This window comes from Ambystoma mexicanum, chromosome 14 (assembly GCF_040938575.1).
Source record: "Ambystoma mexicanum isolate Mex_15411 chromosome 14, UKY_AmexF1_1, whole genome shotgun sequence".
In the NCBI taxonomy this organism is placed as follows: domain Eukaryota; kingdom Metazoa; phylum Chordata; class Amphibia; order Caudata; family Ambystomatidae; genus Ambystoma; species Ambystoma mexicanum.
Window position 1 is genome coordinate 448,252,589 of NC_090940.1, and position 25,553 is coordinate 448,278,141.

The following is a 25,553-nucleotide window of genomic DNA, read 5'->3' on the forward strand; positions in this document are numbered from 1 at the left end:
GGCCCTACTCCTGAAAAAGGAGACCGGCATTGAAGGAAAACAAAAAAGAGGTAGCACTCTCTGAGTCACTGCTCTTCCTCCCATAAGAAGAAGCAACGCCATTGGTCAGGCATGAGTCTGATTCGTCGATACATCCAGGGCCAAGTGGGAGGCCTTTAAAGAGCAGATGTTCCGAAATGCGGTTGTGAGTACGGCTGATCCCTCAAAGCAGCAGACCTTGGTGGCTCCAGTGATGGCCGGTGAACCCGGCCCCAAGCTGACAACTACGACATCAACATTGTCGCTTTCAGACTCGGCGCTGAGTAAACTCGGTACGGCCTCAGCGCCGGTGTCCACTAGTGTACCTTTGGCGCCAATGACGACCAGTGTGCCCCAGGCGTCGATGCACCCTTTGGTGCCGATCGGCACAGGACCATCAGTGTCGGCACCCATCGGCAAGCAGTCATATGTCCTGAAGTCGAGGACCGAGTTCTTCAATACAATGACCACAATCTTGGATGACGAACTGATGTCGTGTGGCCTAGACCCTGCTTATGCAGGTGCTGTGGGGTAAAGGCTACTTTGCGGATCAGCCAGATTTAGTCACCTTGACTGAGGGTCTTCACGAGGCCAGTGGCCTGGACACACCTTTTAATTTGGAGACTCAACAGGCTCACCCTTATGGGCATACTAATGCTAAGTATGCATTGTTCCTTGGTGGATGGTGTGGTGAATACCTTAGGCTCAGGTGCCCCAGCCAAGCCCTTGTCGGGCTACGAGTTCACTGACAGATTGGACAAAGGACCCTCTACTGAGAGGGCCATGCAATTTAATGTGGCTATTGCTAAACCCCATCACCACCTTGTGGCAGAGACCATGCACCATTCCTGTGGTGAATTCAGACTTCGCTAAGAAGTACAGGCCAGAAAGAGGAGACCCAGCTTACCTCTCCACACACCCAATACCAGAGGGGTTGGTGGTGCAGGCGGCCACAGTTAATACGAGATCAGCCACATCCACGTCTATGCTCACTACAAATAGAGAGCGAAAGAAAGGTGATGCCTTAGCCAAGAAGTTGTTCTCTTCGGGTAGTATGGCCCTTAAAGCAGTTAACACATCTTGTGCGTTCCCTAAATATATGTCTGGCTTGTGGTCTGCTGTCAGGGAAGCCATTCAGTACATTCCCGATGGGGAGATGCGAGAGGGCTTCCAGGGACTGCTGGATGATGACAAGGAGGTAGCCCAGCAGGCATTGCAGATGGACCTGGATGTTGCGTACTGCATTTGGAGATCCATGGGTTCAGTGACTGTCTTGAAAAGGCAGATTTACCTTCATACATCTGGGTTCTTGCCCCATATCCAGAACCAATTGCTGGACATCGCTTTTGATGGCAACATTTTGCTTGGCCCAAAAGCCGACGAGTCCCTGGAGAAATGTAAGGACTCCAAGCTGGCGGCCAAGTCTCTAGGCCTAGCTGTCCAGCAGGCGGCAAAACCTGCCTTTGGCTTTGCCTCAAGGGGAAGAGGTTACAGGTGTTGCACAACCTTTGGCAGGAAGGCTTAGCTCCTGCAACCCAGGCAGGGGCTGAGGCATTTCCCCTGCTCTGGAAGCGGCTGGGCGGCTTTCAGGGGCCAGCGGGCGGCAGCAGCAGTGGCTGGGTTGGCTCCGCCCGAGAAGCCGCTTTGATTTCTCCCCCCACTTTTCCCTATTTGGAGTATAGATAGGCGAGCACTGGTCACGACGGCAGGAGATTACCTCCGATGCCTGGGCGCTCCAGCGGGTTCAGTGGGGTTTCGGTTTGCCTTTATTTAAAAGGCCGCTAGACAGGCCACCCCCACCTCAACAACCAGAACAAGAGCTCCAGGAAAAGCTGCAAGCCCTACTTTAGAAGGGTGCCGTGGAAGAGGTACCTCCCGAGCAAAGAGAGTTGGGCTGGTACTCGCGGTATTTCCTGGTACCCAAGAAAGGGGGAGGACTATGTCCCATCTTGGACCTCAGGGCCTTGAACAAGTTCCTGAGGAAAGACAAGTTCAAGATGGTGACGTTGAGAGAAATCCTCCACGCTCTCAGATTTCAGGACTGGCTGGTGTAAATGGATCTCCAGGATGCATATTTCCATGTGCTGATCCACCAAAAGCACAGGAAATTCCTGAGATTGCTCATAAGGGACAAGCACTACCAGTTCAAAGTGCTCCCCTTTGGGTTGAACTCCACCCCAAGGGTCTTCATTAAGCTCATGATGGTAGTTGCAGCTCACATCAATAGATCCGGCGTCCATGTGTTCCCATACCTAGACGACTGGCTGTTCCGATGGAATTCGGCAGAGCAGGTTTTGTCCCATCTCGAGGACACCTGCGCCCTACTCCATAAACCGGGCTTCTCCCTGAACTTAAAGAAGTCCCACACGACACCAGCACAGAGGCTCCAGTTCATCGAAGAGGTCCTGGACACTCGGGTTGGGAAGGCCTTTCCCACCCGAGGAGAGTTGCCGGTGTCTGGCAGATAGTTCAGCTGTTCCAGTGCCCACAACACCTTGCCAGCGGCTTCCTTCCTCCGCCTCTTAGGTCTCATGGCCTCCTGCATTTTTCTAGTGCCAAAGGCCAGACTCCGAATGCAGTCTCTGCAATGGCTGCTGCTGGGTCAATGGTCCAAGTGTTTCAACACTTTAAAAGACATCCAGGTCGGTGGCCAATGATCTCATGATGGGCCAGCAGCGAGAACATGTTGGTAGAGGATCCTTTCTGGCCTCCATGGCCCCCGGCCCAGGTGGTCACAGATGCATCACTGAAGGTTTGGAGTGCTCACTGCAAGGATTTGCAGATGAGCGGTCTGTGGTCCACGATGGAAACGCAATGGCACATCAACAGGCTGGAGCTGCGAGCGATCAGGTTAGCCCTGAAAGTGTTTGTGCCCTCTCAAATAGAGAAGCACGTCCTGATTGTGACGGACAGTAGAATGGCCTTGCACTAACTGAACAAGCAAAGTGGCGTGAGCTCCCCTCCCCTTTGGAGAGAGGCAATGTAACTGTGGTTCTGGCTTTTAGAGAATCAGATCTCAGCAAGATATCTGGCAGGGACAGAGAACGCATTGACAGGCGCTCTGAGCAGGCAGAGCATGGTCTCACAAAAGTGGGAAGTGTGCCAACAATCCAGTGGTGGATCTGTTTGCCAAAGAATCACACAGGAAGTGTGTCACGGCTCCAGCCTTCAAGCGGAGGAGTGGTACGAACCAACCACCCCCTCCGCGGTCTGGGTGCCTGCAAGTCACAGCTTAAACAGACCTCCAAGACCCAGGCGGGGAAAGAGGGTTAGGCAATCGTTGGTTGGACAGGAATTGGTTTTCAGGGTAACCGGGAAGAGGATGAGGAGAGGGTAGGTGGACAGGAAGGGGGAATATGGATAAATACAATGCTAACAAATAAACATGCACACCAAACCAGCATACGAATTACATGCCCATATTACAGTCATTCATCAATGAGGCAAAGAGAGCAAAAGAGACTTATCTCTGGGTTTGAGTGCTGGCCTCCTGCCTGTGCACTCTCAGGTCCGGTATCCGGAGCAGTTAAATGCTGCAAAGAGAGTTTTTGCGTTATTACCTTGTGGGTGTTTCTTCACACACACAACATGGTGCAATCAGTGGGTTAATGACATTTCCCCATGCAAACCCACTCGTCTCTGGCTTGTAACATATTAATTTGCATGCCCCCTGAAATGGGTTTAGCCCTGTTATGCGGATTAAAGCCGCACGTGGCTCTACAGTAAGTACTACTCCACGTGTTTTACAAACACACGTAGACTGAAATTGAAACGTGCTGCTAGCCGCACGTGGCGCGGTGCGACTTCAGTACAAGTCACTCCGCTTTCCAAGTTGCGGTTCTCCTAGATGGCGCACATGGCTAATTATACATGGTAATGATATGCACTGCTCGCGAGGTCACTGCGCCTCTGGATGCCCCTTTGCGAGGTCTCTAAGGTATGAATTGGAACGCTACTGCGTGCTGCACTTATCTTGGTAGTACAGGGGGACTCAAAAGTACAGGCGGCGCCCCCTTGCATATGCCCCGGTTCGCGTGGGAGGTTCCGTGATGATTGCCTTCTGAACTCGGCTTTGCTGTAGAAGGCGCGTCTTTCCCAGCATGTGCCTAAGCTCCCCTGTTCCTGCGGTACTTATCTCAGGTGTGTAAGGGGCCCGGATGAAGGTTGGCTGGGGTGTGGCCCCTCGCGTGCGTCCCCTTCCTCGGAGCTCTGGAATACACGTCCTCTTCGCTCGGATGTGTAAGCAAAAGCCCTGTGCTGTTGCGGGCGCGTGAGCGTGCTCCACCCAACGTAGGTGGGGGATTTGTATTTCCTGGCCCAGGGCCTTCTGGGTAATGTAGTTTGCAGGCTCTTTTTCCTGCAGAGAGGGCACAAAAGCATAAGGCTGGATTCGTTTTCGTAGGTGTTTCTTGTGGGTATTTATTTGTGAGCCATGTCTGTAACCCACTCCTGGCTCCTTACTACACAACCCCAATGTCTGTACCCTGACAGTACTCCCCCCCCCCCCCCCCCCCCCCGCACAGAAGGCTCTGGGTTTAGGTTTGTTTGGGTAGTTTTGATGGAATGCTTTAATCAACCTGGGTGCATGCACATTGTGGCCCGGCTCCCAAGACCGGTCCTCAGGGCCATGTCCTACCCAATCAATAAAGTAATACAAACCATTTTTACGTTGCTGAGAATTTAAAATGGCCCTAACCTCGTATTCTGGGTGTCCCTGGACTAATATCGGAGGTGGCTTTTCAGTAGGGACAGTGGAAGGCGCAGGTTTCAATAAGGACACATGAAAGGTGTGGTGGATCTTCATTTGTTTTGGCAAGGCTAGCTTTACTGCCACCGGATTAATTACTGCAGAGATGGTAAAGGGACCTAAAAATCGTGGTTGCAACTTACGTGGACCAGACATTCGAATATTGCGTGTGGATAACCAAACGTGATCCCCCTGTTTATATGGACGACTTTGTCTTCTTTTCAAGTCGGTGTAATGTTTATATGATTGTTTTTCAGCATCCAAATTCTTTTGTATACTAGACCAGACTTGTTGCGCATAAACATGATGCTCCCTGAGTGTGGGTAAATCTTCCAGAGACGGACTGGGGGCTGTGGGCAAAACCCTAGGGTGGAAACCATAGACCCCAAAAAATGGAGTATGTTTTGTGGAACTATGGAGAGCATTATTGTATGCGATTTCTGCTAACCATACATACTGCACCCATGAAGTTTCGGTGTCTGCGGTATAGCAGCTCCAGGCCCTGGTTTAACCTCTCGGTTTGTCCATCGGTTTCCGGATGGTATCCTGAGGATAAATTTACTTCCATACCGATCAGCTGGCAAAAGGCGCACAAGAAGCGAGAGGTGAATTGTGGCCCGCGATCAGTAATTACTCGTGTTGGAAGGCCATGTAGCCGCACTACGTTTTGTAAGAACAATTCTGCTAATTCCCCAGCTGTGCGTACACCTTTACATGGAACAAAGTGACCCATTTTTGGGAGCGAGTCAACCACTACCAGAATGGAAGTGAATTTTTGGACAGGTGGTAGGTCCACAATTAAATCTATGGTAACGGTGTGTCACGGGGTAGGAGGAGTTGGTAAGGGTTGTAATAACCCTGCCGGTTTTTGATGGTTGGACTTTTGCCTCCCACAGACATTGCACTCTGTCACGTATTTGCGTACATCCCGAAGCAATGTAGGCCACCAAAAATCCTGAGCTACCTTCTGTTGGGTTTTGGCTACACCTGGATGGCCTGCGGTAGAAGCATCATGGCACCATTGCATAACCTCCTTTCAAAGCACTTCTGTGGGCAAATATAATGCCTTAGCATAAAAAGGGAGGCCATTAACTAAAGAATGTTGTGATCCCTTCACACACCAATCCTGTAACTCTTGGGCAGTCATAGCTGCTTGTACGTCTTCAAATATATTAGGTCGTCCGACTACCCCTATAATTTGTGGAGGGGGGCACAATAGGCCGACTTTCTATAGTTCCCTTATCGTCAGAATCAGGATATCGCGACAAGATATCTGCTTTCTTATTATCTGCTTCTGGCCGATAGGTAATAAGAAAATCATAGTTGGCAAAGAATAACGCCCAACGTAATTGACGTGGACTGAGTGTCTTAGCTGTTTTGATGAACTGTAGGTTCCGATGATCTGTGATCACGGTCACGGTATGTCGAGCCCCCATGAGATAATGTCTCCATTCCTCAAAGGCCACCTTCACTGCTAATAGCTCCCGATCCGCTATGGTGTAATTAGCTTCTGCAGGAAGTAATTTACGGGAATAGCAAGCCACGGGATGGAGCATTCCTGTTTGCACGTCTCGTTGTGAAAGGACTGCACTTATGGCGTAGCTGGAGGCATCTGTCTCTACCACGAAGGGCTGAGCAAGATCAGGATGCATTAACACCGGGGCAGAAGTAAAGGCCTGTTTTAACTGCTGAAAACCTTGTTCGGCGGATTCGTTCCATAGATAAGATTGTCCCTTTTTGAGTAAGGAAGTGATGGGGGTCACCAACTCTGAGAAGTTTCGGATAAACCGCTGATAGAAATTAGCAAAGCCTAGGAAGGATTGCACTTCCTTCACTGACTTGGGCGCTGGCCAATCTAGGATTGCTTGTACCTTTGGTTGGTCCATTTGTACCCCAGACGGAGTTAAAAAGTACCCCAGAAATTCCACGGTAGTGCAGTGAAATTCACACTTCTCCAGTTTAGCAAACAAACCATGTTCTCGTAAACGCTGGAGTACTGCCTTAACGTGTTTTACATGTTCGTGTATGTCTTGCGAGTAAATCAGGATATCGTCGATGTACACGACCACGAAGATATCAGGATATTCACGTAGCACTTCATCCAAGAAGTGCTGAAAGGCAGCTGGGGCGTTGCAAAGGCCAAATGGCATTACCTGATACTCGTACAGGGCGAACTTAGTCCGGAACGCTGTTTTCCATTCGTCCCCAGCCCGCGCTCGTACCAGATGATCTGCCCCCCGGAGATCCAGTTTGGTGTAAATGGTTGTTTTACGCACCTGATCTAGTAAAACTGGGATTAATGGTAAAGGGTACCGATTTTTGATCGTAATACGATTAACTCCGCGATAATCGATACACGTTCTTAGATCTCCGGTCTTCTTTGGTATGAAGAAAAGAGGCGAGGAGACTGGGGAATTAGAGTGTCTGATAAACCCGCTTCGCAGATTGTCGATATATTCCTTTAGATGTTTTGTTTCATCTTCAGTGAGCGCATACACCCTACTCTACAGGGTAAGACTGCTCCAGGTTCTAGGTCAATTCGGCAATCAAATGGCCGATGAGGCGGCAGGGTTTCTGCAGCTTGTTTGCTGAATACATCCGTGTATTCCACATACTCAGCGGGCAAAGTACTCATGTCTAGAGGTTCTACTATGGCTATACATGGTCCCACTTCAGGCCTTATGCAATGTTCTAGACAGAATTTCGACAGAAAACACACCTTGCTTTCTGACCATACTATTTCAGGATTGTGTTTGTAAAACCAAGGGAGGCCCAAAATAATCCCAAACTGTGGTGCAGCAATCAAATCGAACTGGATATCTTGCAGATGACTTTGCTGACAGCGTAGTGTCACAACCTGTGCACTTTGAATGATGGGTCCAGAACATAATGTGGTGCCATCAACTGCCCTGACGGGTTCCGGAGTAGGTTTTCTACACAAAGGTAGCCCCAGCTTGATGGCATACGCGATATCAATAAAATTGCCGGTGGCTCCCGAATCCAAGAGTAACGTGACCCCTAACCTCCTGACCCAGAAAACTCCGCAAACCTGAAAATGTGACATGCGGAGCATAATTGCTGAAACCAACAACTGGGGTAATCTCCACCGCCTGGCTCGACTGTACCACCCCTACTACTGCCGAGCCAAGGCGTTTCCCTGCGGCTTAGGCTTAGTAGGACACTCTTTTACAAAGTGACCCGTGGTAACACAGTATAAACATAGCCCCTCTTTACGTCTGCGTTCTCTCTCCTGTTTGGTAAGAGGACCGCGCACCGATCCTATCTGCATAGGCTCGTCTCCTTTTTCCGCAGAAGTGGGAGGACGGGAAGTCCCAAAGCGGTCCAACCTAGCTATAGGTCGCAAATCCCCACACCTTTTGTCCCCACAACGCTCAGCTTGTCTATGATCCAATCTTAGCGCCAGATCTATCATTGAGGGGCAATCCTGGGGCTGCGGGTCTACCTGGGCTATGAGATCTTTTAGTTCATCACGTAACCCTAGGTAAAAGAGGGACATTCGCTTTTCACGTGGCCACTCGGCTTCTGCTACGAGCCTATTAAACTGAGTGACATACGTCACTAACTCTTTGCTACCTTGACGTAAGGTAAGTAACTCTCTGTCCTTACACGTGGCGGCTGCCCTTCGGTTGAATATTTTACCAAACTCTAACTGGAATTTGTCCCAGTCGTACAATACTCTGTCATCCCTATGCACTAAGGGATTTGCCCAAGTCGCAGCGTCCCCAGTAAAATAGGAAACTACGAAAGCAGTTCTGGCTTGAATGCTTCTGAATGCTGCTGGTTTAGTAAGAAAGTGAAGTTGGCATTAGGTCATGAAAGTTTGGTATTTCTGGGGTTCGCCCGCATACCTTTCTGGTGGAGCTAAGGGTAGTACGGGCTCAGAGGTGACCTGGACTTGCGCAGGGAGAGGGGCTGTTTGTGCAGTTAAACTGCGCACTTGTGTGGCTAAAACTGTGTGATCTTGTCTGGTGGCAGCAAGCTCAGCCTGGACGTCCTGCAGGACCTTAGTAAGTTCCTCCATGACTGGCTGGCTCGCACCACTCTGGCGCCTGTTACACTGTTACACTTGGGCTTGTGCTTCTGTCACGGCTCCAGCCTTCAAGCGCAGGAGTGGTACGAACCAACCACCCCCTCCGCGGTCTGGGTGCCTGCAAGTCACAGTTTACACAAACCTCCAAGACCCCGGCGGGGAAAGAGGGTTAGGGAATCGTTGGTTGGACAGGAACTGGTTTTCAGGGTAACCGGGAAGAGGGTGAGGAGAGGGAAGGTGGACAGGAAGGGACAGGAAGGGGGAATATGGATAAATGCAATACTAACAAATAAACATGCACACCTTCACTATAAAAGACTCCACCATTAAGGTATTAAATAAGGTCAAAGCCCTAGGTATTTATTTACAATCTTCCCTAGGTGCAGAAGCCCAAACCGCTTATTTAAAGCGAAATTGTCACTATTATCAAAGGCTTCTCTGCCAGATCAGACCATTTCTTAACATCAAGAACAGTGCCACGATAGGGAGAGCTACCATCCTGTCTCGCTTGGACTATGGTAACGCGTTAATGCTTGGCGCTAGCAATAATTGCCTGAAACAATGCCAGATTATTCAGAATAATGCTGTCAGGTCCATCACTAACAAACCTAAGCGAGAACACATCACCAAGGACAGAAATGATCTCCATTGGTTGGCAGTGAAGGAACGGATCCTGTTTAAATCACTAACCCTAACCCACCGATGTCTCTACGGCACGGCACCTTGTGGGTGTTTCTTCACACACACAACATGATGCAATCAGTGGGTTAATGACATTTCCCCATGCAAACCCACTCGACTCTAGCTTGTAACGTATTCATTTGCATGCCCCCTGAAATGGGTTTAGCCCTGTTATGCGGATTAAACCCGCACGTGGCTCTGCAGTAAGTACTACTCCACGTGTTTTACAAACACACGTAGACTGAATTTGAAACGTGCTGCTAGCCGCACGTGGCGCGGTGCGACTTCAGTACAAGTCACTCCGCTTTCCAAGTTGCGGTTCTCCTATGCACTGCTCGCAAGGTCACTGCGCCTCTGGAGGCCCCTTTGCGCGGTCTCTAAGGTATGAATTGGAACGCTACTGCATGCTGCACTTATCTTGGTAGAGCAGGGGGACTCAAAAGTACGGGCCGCGCCCCCTTGCATATGCCCCGGTTCGCGTGGGAGGATCCGTGATGATTGCCTTCTGAACGCGGCTTTGCTGTAGAAGGCGCGTCTTTCCCAGCATGTGCCTAAGCTCCCCTGTGCCTGCGGTACTTATCTCAGGTGTGTGAGGGGCCCGGATGAAGGTTGGCTGGGGTGTGGCTCCTCGCATGCGTCCCCTTCCTCGGAGCTCCGGAATACACGTCCTCTTTGCTCGGGTGTGTAAGCAAAAGCCCCGTGCTGTTGCGGGCGCGTGAGCGTGCTCCACCCAACGTGGGTGGGGATTTGTATTTCCTGGTCCAGGGCCTTCTGGTTAATGAAGTTTGCAGGCTCTTTTTCCTGCAGAGAGGGCACAAAAGCGTAAGGCTGGATTTGTTTTCGTAGGTGTTTCTTGTGGGTATTTATTTGTGAGCCATGTCTGTAACCCACTCCTGGCTCCTTACTACACAACCCCAATGTCTGTACCCTGACAGTACTCCCCCCCCCCCTCCCACCCCCCGCACAGAAGGCTCTGGGTTTAGGTTTGTTTGGGTAGTTTTGATGGAATGCTTTAATCAACCTGGGTGCATGCACATTGTGGGCTGGCTCCCAAGACCGGTTCTCAGGGCCATGTCCTACCCAATCAATAAAGTAATACAAACCATTTTTACGTTGCTGAGAATTTAAAATGGCCCTAACCTCGTATTCTGGGTGTCCCTGGACTAATATCGGAGGTGGCTTTTCAGTAGGGACAGTGGAAGGTGCAGGTTTCAATAAGGACACATGAAAGGTGGGGTGGATCTTCATTTGTTTTGGCAAGGCTAGCTTTACTGCCACCGGATTAATTACTGCAGAGATGGTAAAGGGACCTAAAAATCGTGGTTGCAACTTACGTGGACCAGACATTCGAATATTGCGTGTGGATAACCAAACGTGATCCCCCTGTTTATATGGACGACTTTGTCTTCTTTTCAAGTCGGTGTAATGTTTATATGATTGTTTTTCAGCATCCAAATTCTTTTGTATACTAGACCAGACTTGTTGCGCATAAACATGATGCTCCCTGAGTGTGGGTAAATCTTCCAGAGACGGACTGGGGGCTGTGGGCAAAACCCTAGGGTGGAAACCATAGACCCCAAAAAATGGAGTATGTTTTGTGGAACTATGGAGAGCATTATTGTATGCGATTTCTGCTAACCATACATACTGCACCCATGAAGTTTCGGTGTCTGCGGTATAGCAGCGCAGGTACTGCTCCAGGCCCTGGTTTAACCTCTCGGTTTGTCCATCGGTTTCCGGATGGTATCCTGAGGATAAATTTACTTCCATACCGATCAGCTGGCAAAAGGCGCACAAGAAGCGAGAGGTGAATTGTGGCCCGCGATCAGTAATTACTCGTGTTGGAAGGCCATGTAGCTGCACTACGTTTTGTAAGAACAATTCTTCTAATTCCCCAGCTGTGCGTACACCTTTACATGGAACAAAGTGACCCATTTTTGGGAGTGAGTCAACCACTACCAGAATGGAAGTGAATTTTTGGACAGGTGGTAGGTCCACAATTAAATCTATGGTAACGGTGTGCCACGGGGTAGGAGGAGTTGGTAAGGGTTGTAATAACCCTGCCGGTTTTTGATGGTTGGACTTTTGCCTCCCACAGACATTGCACTCTGTCACGTATTTGCGTACATCCCGAAGCAATGTAGGCCACCAAAATTCCTGAGCTACCTTCCGTTGGGTTTTGGCTACACCTGGATGGCCTGCGGTAGTAGCATCATGGCACCATTGCATAACCTCCTTTCGAAGCACTTCTATGGGCAAATATAATGCCTTAGCATGAAAAGGGAGGCATTAACTAAAGAATGTTGTGATCCCTTCACACACCAATCCTGTAACTCTTGGGCAGTCATAGCTGCTTGTACGTCTTCAAATATATTAGGTCGTCCAACTATCCCTATAATTTGTGGAGGTGGGCACAATAGGCCGACTTTCTATAGTTCCCTTATCGTCAGAATCAGGATATCGCGACAAGATATCTGCTTTCTTATTATCTGCTTCTGGCCGATAGGTAATAAGAAAATCATAGTTGGCAAAGAATAACGCCCAACGTAATTGACGTGGACTGAGTGTCTTAGCTGTTTTGATGAACTGTAGGTTCCGATGATCTGTGATCACGGTATGTCGAGCCCCCATGAGATAATGTCTCCATTCCTCAAAGGCCACCTTCACTGCTAATAGCTCCCGATCCGCTATGGTGTAATTAGCTTCTGCAGGAAGTAATTTACGGGAATAGTAAGCCACGGGATGGAGCATTCCTGTTTGCATGTCTCGTTGTGAAAGGACTGCACTTATGGCGTAGCTGGAGGCATCTGTCACTACCACGAAGGGCTGAGCAAGATCAGGATGCTTTAACACCGGGGCAGACGTAAAGGCCTGTTTTAACTGCTGAAAACCTTTTTCGGCGGATTCGTTCCATAGATAAGATTGTCCCTTTTTGAGTAAGGAAGTGATGGGGGTCACCAACTCTGAGAAGTTTCGGATAAACCGCTGATAGAAATTAGCAAAGCCTAGGAAGGATTGCACTTCCTTCACTGACTTGGGCGCTGGCCAATCTAGGATTGCTTGTATCGTTCGTTGGTCCATTTGTACCCCGAACGGAGTTAAAAAGTACCCCAGAAATTCCACGGTAGTGCAGTGAAATTCACACTTCTCCAGTTTAGCAAACAAACCAGGTTCTCGTAAACGCTGGAGTACTGCCTTAACGTGTTTTACATGTTCGTGTATGTCTTGCGAGTAAATCAGGATATCGTCGATGTACACGACCACGAAGATATCAGGATATTCACGTAGCACTTCATCCAAGAAGTGCTGAAAGGCAGCTGGGGCGTTGCACAGGCCAAATGGCATTACCTGATACTCGTACAAGCCGAACTTAGTCCGGAACGTTGTTTTCCATTCGTCCCCAGCCCGCGCTCGTACCAGATGATCTGTCCCCCCGGAGATCCAGTTTGGTGTAAATGGTTGTTTTACGCACCTGATCTAGTAAAACTGGGATTAACGGTAAAGGGTACCGATTTTTGATCGTAATACGATTAACTCCGCGATAATCGATACACATTCTTAGATCTCCGGTCTTCTTTGGTATGAAGAAAAGAGGCGAGGAGACTGGGGAATTAGAGTGTCTGATAAACCCGCTTCGCAGATTGTCGATATATTCCTTTAGATGTTTTGTTTCATCTTCAGTGAGCGCATACACCCTACTACAGGGTAAGACTGCTCCAGGTTCTAGGTCAATTCGGCAATCAAATGGCCGATGAGGCGGCAGGGTTTCTGCAGCTTGTTTGCTGAATACATCCGTGTATTCCACATACTCAGCGGGCAAAGTACTCATGTCTAGAGGTTCTACTATGGCTATACATGGTCCCACTTCAGGCCTTATGCAATGTTCTAGACAGAATTTTGACAGAAAACACACCTTGCTTTCTGACCATACTATTTCAGGATTGTGTTTGTAAAACCAAGGGAGGCCCAAAATAATCCCAAACTGTGGTGCAGCAATCAAATCGAACTGGATATCTTGCAGATGACTTTGCTGACAGCGTAGTGTCACAACCTGTGTACTTTGAATGATGGGTCCAGAACATAATGTGGTGCCATCAACTGCCCTGACGGGTTCCGGAGTAGGTTTTCTACACAAAGGTAGCCCCAGCTTGATGGCATACGCGATATCAATAAAATTGCCGGTGGCTCCCGAATCCAAGAGTAACGTGACCCCTAACCTCCTGACCCAGAAAACTCAGCAAACCTGACAATGTGACACGCGGAGCATAATTGCTGAAACCAACAACTGGGGTAATCTCCACCGCCTAGCTCGACTGTACCACCCCTACTACTGCCGAGCCAAGGCGTTTCCCTGCGGCTTAGGCTTAGTAGGACACTCTTTTACAAAGTGACCCGTGGTACCACAGTATAAACATAGCCCCTCTTTACGTCTGCGTTCTCTCTCCTGTTTGGTAAGAGGACCGCGCACCGATCCTATCTGCATAGGCTTGTCTCCTTTTTCCGCAGAAGTGGGAGGACGGGAAGTCCCAAAGCGGTCCAACCTAGCTATAGGTCGCAAATCCCCACACCTTTTGTCCCCACAACGCTCAGCTTGTCTATGATCCAATCTTAGCGCCAGATCTATCATTGAGGGGCAATCCTGGGGCTGCGGGTCTACCTGGGCTATGAGATCTTTTAGTTCATCACGTAACCCTAAGTAAAAGAGGGACATTCGCTTTTCACGTGGCCACTCGGCTTCTGCTACGAGCCTATTAAACTGAGTGACATACGTCACTAACTCTTTGCTACCTTGACGTAAGGTAAGTAACTCTCTGTCCTTACACGTGGCGGCTGCCTTTCGGTTGAATATTTTACCAAACTCTAACTGGAATTCGTCCCAGTCGTACAATACTCCGTCATCCCTATGCACTAAGGGATTTTCCCAAGTCGCAGCGTCCCCAGTAAAATAGGAAACTACGAAAGCAGTTCTGGCTTGAATGCTTCTGAATGCTGCTGGTTTAGTAAGAAAGTGAAGTTGGCATTAGGTCATGAAAGTTTGGTATTTCTGGGGTTCGCCCGCATACCTTTCTGGTGGAGCTAAGGGTAGTACGGGCTCAGAGGTGACCTGGACTTGCGCAGGGAGAGGGGCTGTTTGTGCAGTTAAACTACGCACTTGTGTGGCTAAAACTGCGTGATCTTGTCTGGTGGCAGCAAGCTCAGCCTGGACGTCCTGCAGGACCTTAGTAAGTTCCTCCATGACTGGCTGGCTCGCACCACTCTGGCGCCTGTTACACTGTTACACTTGGGCTTGTGCTTCTGTCACGGCTCCAGCCTTCAAGCGCAGGAGTGGTACGAACCAACCACCCCCTCCGCGGTCTGGGTGCCTGCAAGTCACAGTTTACACAGACCTCCAAGACCCCGGCGGGGAAAGAGGGTTAGGGAATCGTTGGTTGGACAGGAACTGGTTTTCAGGGTAACCGGGAAGAGGGTGAGGAGAGGGAAGGTGGACAGGAAGGGGGAATATGGTTAAATGCAATACTAACAAATAAACATGCACACCTTCACTATAAAAGACTCCACCATTAAGGTATTAAATAAGGTCAAAACCCTAGGTATTTATTTACAATCTTCCCTAGGTGCAGAAGCCCAAACCGCTTATTTAAAGCGAAATTGTCAATATTATCAAAGGCTTCTCTGCCAGATCAGACCATTTCTTAACATCAAGAACAGTGCCACGATAGGGAGAGCTACCATCCTGTCTTGCTTGGACTATGGTAACGCGTTAATGCTTGGCGCTAGCAATAATTGCCTGAAACAATGCCAGATTATTCAGAATAATGCTGTCAGGTCCATCACTAACAAACCTAAGCGAGAACACATCACCAAGGACAGAAATGATCTCCATTGGTTGGCAGTGAAGGAACGGATCCTGTTTAAATCACTAACCCTAACCCACCGATGTCTCTACGGCACGGCACCTTGTGGGTGTTTCTTCACACACACAACATGGTGCAATCAGTGGGTTAATGACATTTCCCCATGCAAACCCACTCGACTCTAGCTTGTAATGTATTAATTTGCATGCCCCCTGAAATGGGTTTAGCCCTGTTATGCGGATTAAAGCCGCACGTGGCTCTGCAGTAAGTACTACTCCACGTGTTTTACAAACACACGTAGACTGAATTTGAAACGTGCTGCTAGCCGCACGTGGCGCGGTGCGTCTTCAGTACAAGTCACTCCGCTTTCCAAGTTGCGGTTCTCCTATGCACTGCTCGCAAGGTCACTGCGCCTCTGGATGCCCCTTTGCGCGGTCTCTAAGGTATGAATTGGAACGCTACTGCATGCTGCACTTATCTTGGTAGAGCAGGGGGACTCAAAAGTACGGGCCGCGCCCCCTTGCATATGCCCCGGTTCGCGTGGGAGGATCCGTGATGATTGCCTTCTCAACGCGGCTTTGCTGTAGAAGGCGCGTCTTTCCAAGCATGTACCTAAGCTCCGCTGCGCCTGCAGTACTTCTCAGGTGTGTGAGGGGCTCGGATGAAGGTTGGCTGGGGTGTGGCCCCTCGCGTGCGTCCCCTTCCTCGGAGCTCCAGAATGCACGTCCTCTTCGCTCAGGTGTGTAAGCACAAGCCCCGTGCTGTTGCGCGCATGCGTGAGCGTGCTCCACCCAACGTGGGTGGGGATTTGTAGTTCCTGGGCCAGGGCCTTCTGGGTAATGTAGTTTGCAGGCTCTTTTTCCTGCAGAGGGGGCACAAAAGCCTTCTGTAAGGCTGGATTCATTTTCGTAGGTGTTTCTTGTGGGTATTTATTTGTGAGCCATGTCTGTAACCCACTCCTGGCTCCTTACTACACAACCCCAATGTCTGTACCCTGACAAAGTGCAGGCAGTTTTGTTTGAGGAAATTCCCGGCGAGAGGTACACTGGGGAATGCATTTCTGGTGGAGCTGACCTACGATCTCCACTATGCCTTCCTTCCGATTCTGTGAGTTCTCAGGAGATTGAGGAGATTCCGAGCAACCCTGATCTTGATCGCCCCGGATTGGGCGAGGTTTATGTTGTATACTGACCTCCTGGCCATCTGCCCGCCTCTCTAGTTGGCTTGACGGTTGGATCTTCTATCTCAGTCGGAAGGTCGGGTACTCCACCCAAACCCGGCATCCCTCAACCTACATGCGTGGCTTTTGAGAGGATGATGATGTACGACGACGACTGGAACCTCTCGGTGGAGGTAATTGAGGTGCTACCGGCTGCTGGTAGACCATCAACAAGATCCCTTAATGCGGGCAAGTGGAGAAGATTCAAGGCCTGGTGATGGAGTTCCTTCTGTCACTGGCCGTGTTAGGCATTCACGTTGCTACAGTCAAAGGATTCTTCATTGTGAGGATCCAGGAATGAGACGCACACACAGAGGAGTCATATCCATGGTTGTAAACTTTTATTTAAATGAAAAAGGGTTGGAAAATGCCTCACTATCCCTACTCTAGGAGGTATTTCCCTCCCTCAACCAAAACGAATGGTCCTTCGTCAAGATATCCAAAGCAAAAATACATCCTGTGTCCGAAACCCTGTTCTGGCCCTCACACTCTAAAATTAACTCTATGGTGTAAAGGATATTGTTTCTGGATTTCAAGGTGCACACATTTTCGAATTCAACACAAAGATGTAAATCCAACCAAAAAGTTCCAAGTGGACATATGTTCACAGTTCCAGGCATCGGCACCCTTCCCCAGATTCCACAACAACAAAAGTTCCAACAAAGAATAATCAAGCTCCTTCTCAGTTCCGGGGAATGACTCCCTTCCCCAGGTTTTCTCTTTACATTTCAGCTAGTGTAAAATCCTAAGGGCATGTGACTTCCTAGGGATTCTCTTTTTTACTGTAGTACTTCAGTCTCAAAGGAATGTGTCTTCTTTGAGATTCACTTTCCTTCTCTACACACTTCAAACTTTAGCCTTTACACACACTTCACTGTGCCTTGTATACTCTCCTGCCAGGACTTTCATAAATTTACTTGTGAAAACGTGTCTTCACCTGGTATACTCTCCTGCCAGGGCTTTGTCAGGAACCCACTGGCTCACACATTGCTTAAGTCTTTTAACATGTGAAAAGTGATGGTGCATAAGAGATGTGTTAAGATGGCGGCCACTCTGCCAGTAAGAAGACTCCCAAGATGGTCACAGGTGGGGGAAAGGTGGGGGAAAGGCAGGTTAGAGACCAGTAACTGTGCAGTTCTGTAATTCTCCAGCCTTTAAAAACACCAATCAGGAGGAAGTCCAGTGCTCAGCGTTTTTTTTTTTTTTTTTTTTTGCAAGCCAGTTTGCTTGCTGTTACGCTTACCATGTGTTTGAGTGCCCATGCCTGAAGAATCTGCTGCCCGGAGACTTATAGCTGTGGGAAGAAACCGGACAACTCCAGTAAGCTGTCTGCGGTAGAATGTCAGCTTCTGAAATACTATTTTTGGATGTCCAGATTTTTCGCAATGATAATCTATTAAAAAGAAATGTTTTGCTGTTCATTATTTTTTTCTATATGGAAGCTGCGGTCAGCTGTGTGGTTTCAGATGGAGTCAGCATATTAGTTAATCATTGTGGGCTCCCAACGAGATTGCTCTCAGCCTCTTCAAAGTCAGCAAGTCAGTTTCACCTTGCTGAATCAGCTTGTCAGTTACAAGTTGTCTGCTCTTTGCAAGACTGCTCACAGCCTCGGCATACCTGTAATCTCTGCCGTGTCAATTTCCAAGTTCCTCGGCAGGTCACAGCGTTTTGTTATACATTGTAGGAAGCCTTGCTCAAAGCGGCTGATGGGCTAGTCAATTTCCAAAGCTCACAATTCTTCAAAGGGATACTGAATGAATACAGTTAATACATGGAGTTTCTCAAATTATTTAACTTGCGTGCCACTAATTATGTTAATGGACTTAGCATATTACCTCGGCAGTCACGAGTTTAATTATAGACATTGAATTTTTTCTTACGTTTTCACCGTGGATTCATCTTTAGCTGAAGTCCAGATTTTTGGTTTAAACCTGCAACAGAGTGCAAAGACATTTATGTGAACATTTGGAAAAGAAAAGACATTTGTTGTTCACCTGTCATGCGAAGGAGAGCATAATCATTTTTTATTTCTACATTTATTCCGTTACAAGAGATGGATGTATTCACTCTCCTATAACTGCAAGGGCAAGGAAGACATTTTTGGGCACACTTCTCCTGGGAACTGCATACTCCATACTCAGCTGCACCAGTTCAAGAACGTTATTTTGGTAAGAACAGTTATATATATTCTCACCGGATTTGTAATAGCCAGAGTGAGTGGGTTACTAGCCAGTATTCCCATAACGTCTCATTATTTTGTCCACACTGGAATCACTCCGTCACCATTTTTAAACACACATAAGAGGTCCTTATTCCAGAGCAGTTCCCATTTTCACGCAAGAACCATCCCATCTCTTTGGGGGGCACGAGTAGCGCGCATTAGGGTTGTGCCGCATGCTTTTGCCTGAAAAAGAGGTTTGGATATATCATCTTAGACTCAAGTTGCCAGGTATCCACAGACACGTTAAGTCTTCGGGCGTCACTGCAAGACACCAAGTAAGCTTACAGGCTTTCACACAAATACTTTTAAACACTTCCTTTCACCTGGTGTACTCTCCTGCCAGGACTTTCACATATTTACTTTTCTCTTTTATCCGTGAAATATTAGCCAATGTTGCTGTATTGGTCCTTGCTTAACAATGTTTGTTTCAATAATAGAATATTTGTGTTGCCTAGCGCACACCTAGGTTTAAGGTTTTTTTACAGGATTTGTTGAAAATTTACGGGGTGCCGGGGAGAATAACAACCTTGACACTGGGTTGTTTTAACCTATGTAAATCCAACAGATTGTCCACAAGATTGTGGAACTCTCCCGTCCCCTGCACACCCTTTATACTGTAGAAACAGTCAATATTTCTATACAATGGTAATATTCAGTTTCTTTCAGAAAAAAGAAGAAATTAATGAGAGAAGCTAATTCATGACACTATTATAATAAAACAGAATGATGGGGACCATCGGTTTTAATTGAATTTTAAATTAATTGTTATAGATATGAATTTCAATTCATTCATCATCCAGTCTTTGTAAACATAATAACATAAATGTGTTCATTTTGAGGTTACATTCAATATTATAATACAAGGGCATACAAGGTACTCATCACACTTTCTATACAATAGGCTTTTCACATGGTATATCCACAGAAAGTAATGATGAATATTTTCTCGACGCGTTTCGGGGTGTCCCCTTCTTCAGGAATTGATAGCCCTCTTCATTGCCGTTAATCTTTGTTTCGTCTATAATGTATGATACAATGATCAAATTTTAGATTCTCACTGATAACTGTCATTTAACTCTTGGGAGAAATTTTTAATAATAATCACCTGGATGCTCAATGTGGAATATCCTAACTGGATTTATTATCAATAGCAATATCAGCCCAATAATGGTTATTCAACCTGTAGATGTGATAAAAAGACAATAGGGAAAGCTCAATTAAAAACGGGATCTTAATTCATGAAGGAAAATCTAGTCATGTAATATCTAAGAAAAAATATTACCTTTCGGTATTTCTGTAAAAAGCTACTACATCCATGGAATGGGTCGCTGTGGTATGTAGAGAGTCCTCAGGTACGGAGGTAGTGCAGTAATGGGCGATTCCTCCACTCGTGTCTGTAAAAACACGTATATATACTATATTAGATACACGAAAACAATGGGGTGGGATCATTCTGTGGAGAGTATTCTGTGAAGGCCTCTAGGCTCATGATATGCAATTGGGGAGCTGTTTACAAAGGATTCTCTTACCTCCTTCCTGAGAAGATGGCCGGTGCTGTAGCTCGAACCGTTCTACACGGTTTTCGCTAAAGATGGCCACTATTTACATTATGACGTCATCACGTCGAAGCGTGACGACGTCACTATGTTTAGAACGTCAGCGTGTGACGGGAAAACAGACGTCATACGGACATATTTTAGAAAACAATGTGTAATTAACCAATAGTATATAGGTGTATATCTATACTGGTGCAGGGAGTTTGAGTCAAATGAAATAAAGGTGAAAAGAGTCGAAAGATAAATGTGAGGAGTGTCTCATGTAACTTCTGGGAAATCTATTGTTTGCCACGGACAAAAGTTAATCGAATATTGGACATCCGTGTGTTTACTATTTCAAGAGAAGCATGCTCACATTCTATGGTCTGTAACTTAATACATCCTATGTCAGTAAAAAATCATCCTAAGTGAACTGAACAAATTCAAAAATGTATTTAACAGCAATTGATATTGTATCCACACTGGGTTTCTGATTGGGTCAGGGGAAACAGTATTTAGTTACAAAAATGAGGCTAAACTGTAATCTTCGTTCATCCCATTGGGAGCTAGGCTGTTTAGTCTCTCTATCCAGAAGATTTCCCTCTGCGGGAACTGATAGTATCTTCAACCCACTAGCAGTTTATGTGGACAAGGCATTACAACCCATAGTCCAAACAACCACAACATATCTTAAAGATACCACAGATTTTCTCAATCACCTAGACACCTTAACAGATATTAACAGAAATGATCTACTGGTTTCGTTTGATGTACAGAGTCTATATACATGCATCCCACATCAAGACGGTTTGGAAGCACTCGAATGGTGTCTACTAAGAAATGAATGTGAAGCAAACAAAACCTTCCTAATGAAATTAAGCAAAATTATACTCATTAACAACTATTTCAGATACAGGACGCAGTACTATTTACAAGCATCAGGAACTTCAATGGGGTCAGCAATGGCCCCAGCCTATGCTAATCTATTCATGTACCATTTGGAGATGAAATGGATTTTGATACCAACAAAATTTAGCAAAAAAATCATCACCTGGAAAAGATACATTGACGATGTTTTCGTCATTTGGAGAGGACAACATCACGAACTAGAGGAATTCCTAAAATACATCAATTCAGGCCACGACAGAATCAAATTCACGATGGAAATTGGAACCCCTAAACTACATTTTTTGGACGTTGAACTAGAGATTGGGGAAGATGGGATAATCACCAATATTTATCACAAACCCACCGATGTTAACAACACGTTACACTTCAGGAGCCATCATCCGACGCATTTAAAGAATAATTTGCCCTACAGTCAATTCCTTAGACTAAAGAGAATTATCTCAACAACTGACACCCTGAGGAATGAAAACCTATTGATGACACAAAGATACAAGGAAAGAGGCTATCCAGAGTCTATCATCAAGAAAGCAGAAGAAAAAACACTCACATTGGAGAGGAAAGACCTCCGTATATCAAGAAATAGATCTAAGGAGATCCCATTTCTCTACGCTTTAAGATATTCAGCACAGAGTCATCACATAACAAGGATGATCAAGAAGAACTGGGGTATAATCAAATTGGATCCACAACTAAAGAGACTATTTCCTGAACCACCCATAATCGCCTACAAGAGGGGTCGGAACTTCAGGGATAGCCTAGTTAAAGCAGAAAGACCGAGAGTGGACAATCAAAGAACCCTCACCAAGAGGAAAATAGGTACGTTTGCCTGTCTCAGTTGTGGCAATTGTAACAACATAATGAAGGGAAGCTATGTAAGACACCCATCAAATGGCCAAAAAATCCCACTAAAGGATTTTGCCACTTGTGACACGAAATCAATCATTTATGGTTTAAGCTGCCCATGCGGCATTTACTATGTTGGACAGACACAAAGGAAAGCCAAGGAGCGCTGGAATGAACACAAAAGTAACATACGTACCAACAGTGTTAACTCACCTGTAGCAAGACATTTTTCTATAAAGAAACATAATATTTCTCAACTAAAGGTTGTGATTTTGGAAATTGTGAACAGAGCCCCAAGAGGTGGCAATCATGCCAGACGTATGAACCAGAGGGAAATCTTCTGGATAGAGAGACTAAACAGCCTAGCTCCCAATGGGATGAACGAAGATTACAGTTTAGCCTCATTTTTGTAACTAAATACTGTTTCCCCTGACCCAATCAGAAACCCAGTGTGGATACAATATCAATTGCTGTTAAATACATTTTTGAATTTGTTCAGTTCACTTAGGATGATTTTTTACTGACATAGGATGTATTAAGTTACAGACCATAGAATGTGAGCATGCTTCTCTTGAAATAGTAAACACACGGATGTCCAATATTCGATTAACTTTTGTCCGTGGCAAACAATAGATTTCCCAGAAGTTACATGAGACACTCCTCACATTTATCTTTCGACTCTTTTCACCTTTATTTCATTTGACTCAAACTCCCTGCACCAGTATAGATATACACCTATATACTATTGGTTAATTACACATTGTTTTCTAAAATATGTCCGTATGACGTCTGTTTTCCCGTCACACGCTGACGTTCTAAACATAGTGACGTCGTCACGCTTCGACGTGATGACGTCATAATGTAAATAGTGGCCATCTTTAGCGAAAACCGTGTAGAACGGTTCGAGCTACAGCACCGGCCATCTTCTCAGGAAGGAGGTAAGAGAATCCTTTGTAAACAGCTCCCCAATTGCATATCATGAGCCTAGAGGCCTTCACAGAATACTCTCCACAGAATGATCCCACCCCATTGTTTTCGTGTATCTAATATAGTATATATACGTGTTTTTACAGACACGAGTGGAGGAATCGCCCATTACTGCACTACCTCCGTACCTGAGGACTCTCTACATACCACAGCGACCCATTCCATGGATGTAGTAGCTTTTTACAGAAATACCGAAAGGTAATATTTTTTCTTAGATATTACATGACTAGATTTTCCTTCATGAATTAAGATCCCGTTTTTAATTGAGCTTTCCCTATTGTCTTTTTATCACATCTACAGGTTGAATAACCATTATTGGGCTGATATTGCTATTGATAATAAATCCAGTTAGGATATTCCACATTGAACATCCAGGTGATTATTATTAAAAATTTCTCCCAAGAGTTAAATGACAGTTATCAGTGAGAATCTAAAATTTGATCATTGTATCATACATTATAGACGAAACAAAGATTAACGGCAATGAAGAGGGCTATCAATTCCTGAAGAAGGGGACACCCCGAAACGCGTCGAGAAAATATTCATCATTACTTTCTGTGGATATACCATGTGAAAAGCCTATTGTATAGAAAGTGTGATGAGTACCTTGTATGCCCTTGTATTATAATATTGAATGTAACCTCAAAATGAACACATTTATGTTATTATGTTTACAAAGACTGGATGATGAATGAATTGAAATTCATATCTATAACAATTAATTTAAAATTCAATTAAAACCGATGGTCCCCATCATTCTGTTTTATTATAATAGTGTCATGAATTAGCTTCTCTCATTAATTTCTTCTTTTTTCTGAAAGAAACTGAATATTACCATTGTATAGAAATATTGACTGTTTCAATAATAGCTCTCTTTTTCATAAAATGCGCTTTTGCCCATTTCCAAATCCATTCACATTTATTTGACTTTCTTTCTCAATTCTGTCTCTTATGGGATATGGGCTCAGTGACCCGTTTGTGGCCTGGCTCACAGGCATGTAAACCTCTTCACGTTCTTCCTGTGTTGCTTCTATGAAGCGGCGCACACTTTTAGGCAATGCAGTAACCCTTCCGCCTTATCTGGGCTTACTTGGGGTGCTTGTAGTGTTGTTCGCGCTTCTCCGCTTTGGTTTTCTCCGTGTTGCTGGCTAGGTGTGCGCCCTGTTAGCCATTGGGCCTTCACTGTGTCCTTCTCCGCCATATGCGGTTCCTGCTGCCTTGAGCTCTCTGGCGGCGAGCCGACTGCATTCCGGTTTCCTACTCCGTTGTTTGGATCAGCCTCAACACTGTTTCCCACAGCGTCCTCTTCCCCAGCGTACTGATCTGTATCCGTGCAAGTCGCCATGCGTTCCAGGGTCTGCAGCTCTCTGCTTGCTGTCAGCTGCACTGGTTTTAAACTTCCCTGCATGATTGAATAATCTCCAAAGACAAGACTGCTGTGTGGGGTTACCGGTCTTAGTGGTCTTCATTATTCTGTGCCTCTTCCTCGTCTCAGTGGTTACCATATCCATCTTTATATGCTGTTGAGGAAGCTGGTATGAGATCTTATTGGGAGTGATCGTGACTGCTCCCTGCCTCATCCTCGTCTCAGTAATTGATATACTGGCCTTTGTGTCAGGTTAGGGAATACTAACAGTGGGTCTGGCAAGTGTTTGAGGGAGAGTGTTACAGTATGCCATTAAAACATGAGGAATAGAGGGGACATCTGCACAAGAGAATGGGGGGTATGTGACTTTCCTCAATAATGTTGTGTCATCCCCCCACCCTTGAGGATTGGCTCCCCCCAGGTGTCCTCCCTCATATAACTGCCCCCAGGGTCAGGATCAAGTAGTGGCTGCCGTCCACTGGCCTCATATGGAGAGGCTACCTTAGGGAAAGGAGTAATGGCAGCATTAGATTCATAACATCGTCTTAGATATGATATTGTGCAGCAGCAGATCTCAGAAACTTTTCTCAGCAGTGGGCACTGTGCAGTTCAGGCTAACTATCTTCAGGGCTATTGGAGTAGAGTCCGGATGTGATGCTGGCAATTCGAAAGTGCGGATGGTGCCCTTTGACCTCTGTTCCTTTTTTCTGCATGCTCAGCACGCTTCTCAGGGACGAATCTTGACACCTCAGAGAATTTCTCTTGTGATGCACTTCAAAATAACCGTAAATTTCATTGATCACGTTGACTCCGAAACCCTCTGGTTTTCGAGAAATGTTGGGATTGTGACACTACAATGTCCTTGACCAACCCTCCTAAGGTTTGCTTGTGGTGCCTCATTGCTGATCACATCGTCGGCAACTGTGGATCATGTCAAAACATTACACCCAAAGCCTTGATGGTGAGGGCTTCAAAATTAGCTCTCGGAGGTTCGACATCGAAGTCGCCCAGTACAGCTCCTTCACAACGAAGGTCTGACAAGGGAAGAGGTTGAAAATTCACTGGAGAGGGAGAAAAAGAACTTAAAAATGCCTTGTAAGAGATCCTATTCGAGGATCAAA

General features: G+C 46.5%; 1 protein-coding gene and 1 long non-coding RNA gene across 4 annotated transcripts in view; both read left to right on the forward strand.

The window, feature by feature from the left end:
* The window catches only part of KTN1 (kinectin 1), a 3,101,875-nt gene that overhangs the window by 3,063,369 nt on the left and 12,953 nt on the right, over window positions 1-25,553 (forward strand). The gene's annotated exons all lie outside the window — the stretch shown is intronic.
* Window positions 22,714-23,838, forward strand: LOC138526883 (uncharacterized). The gene is made up of 2 exons (XR_011283763.1): window positions 22,714-23,441; window positions 23,529-23,838. It is a non-coding gene; the product is annotated as an uncharacterized lncRNA (long non-coding RNA).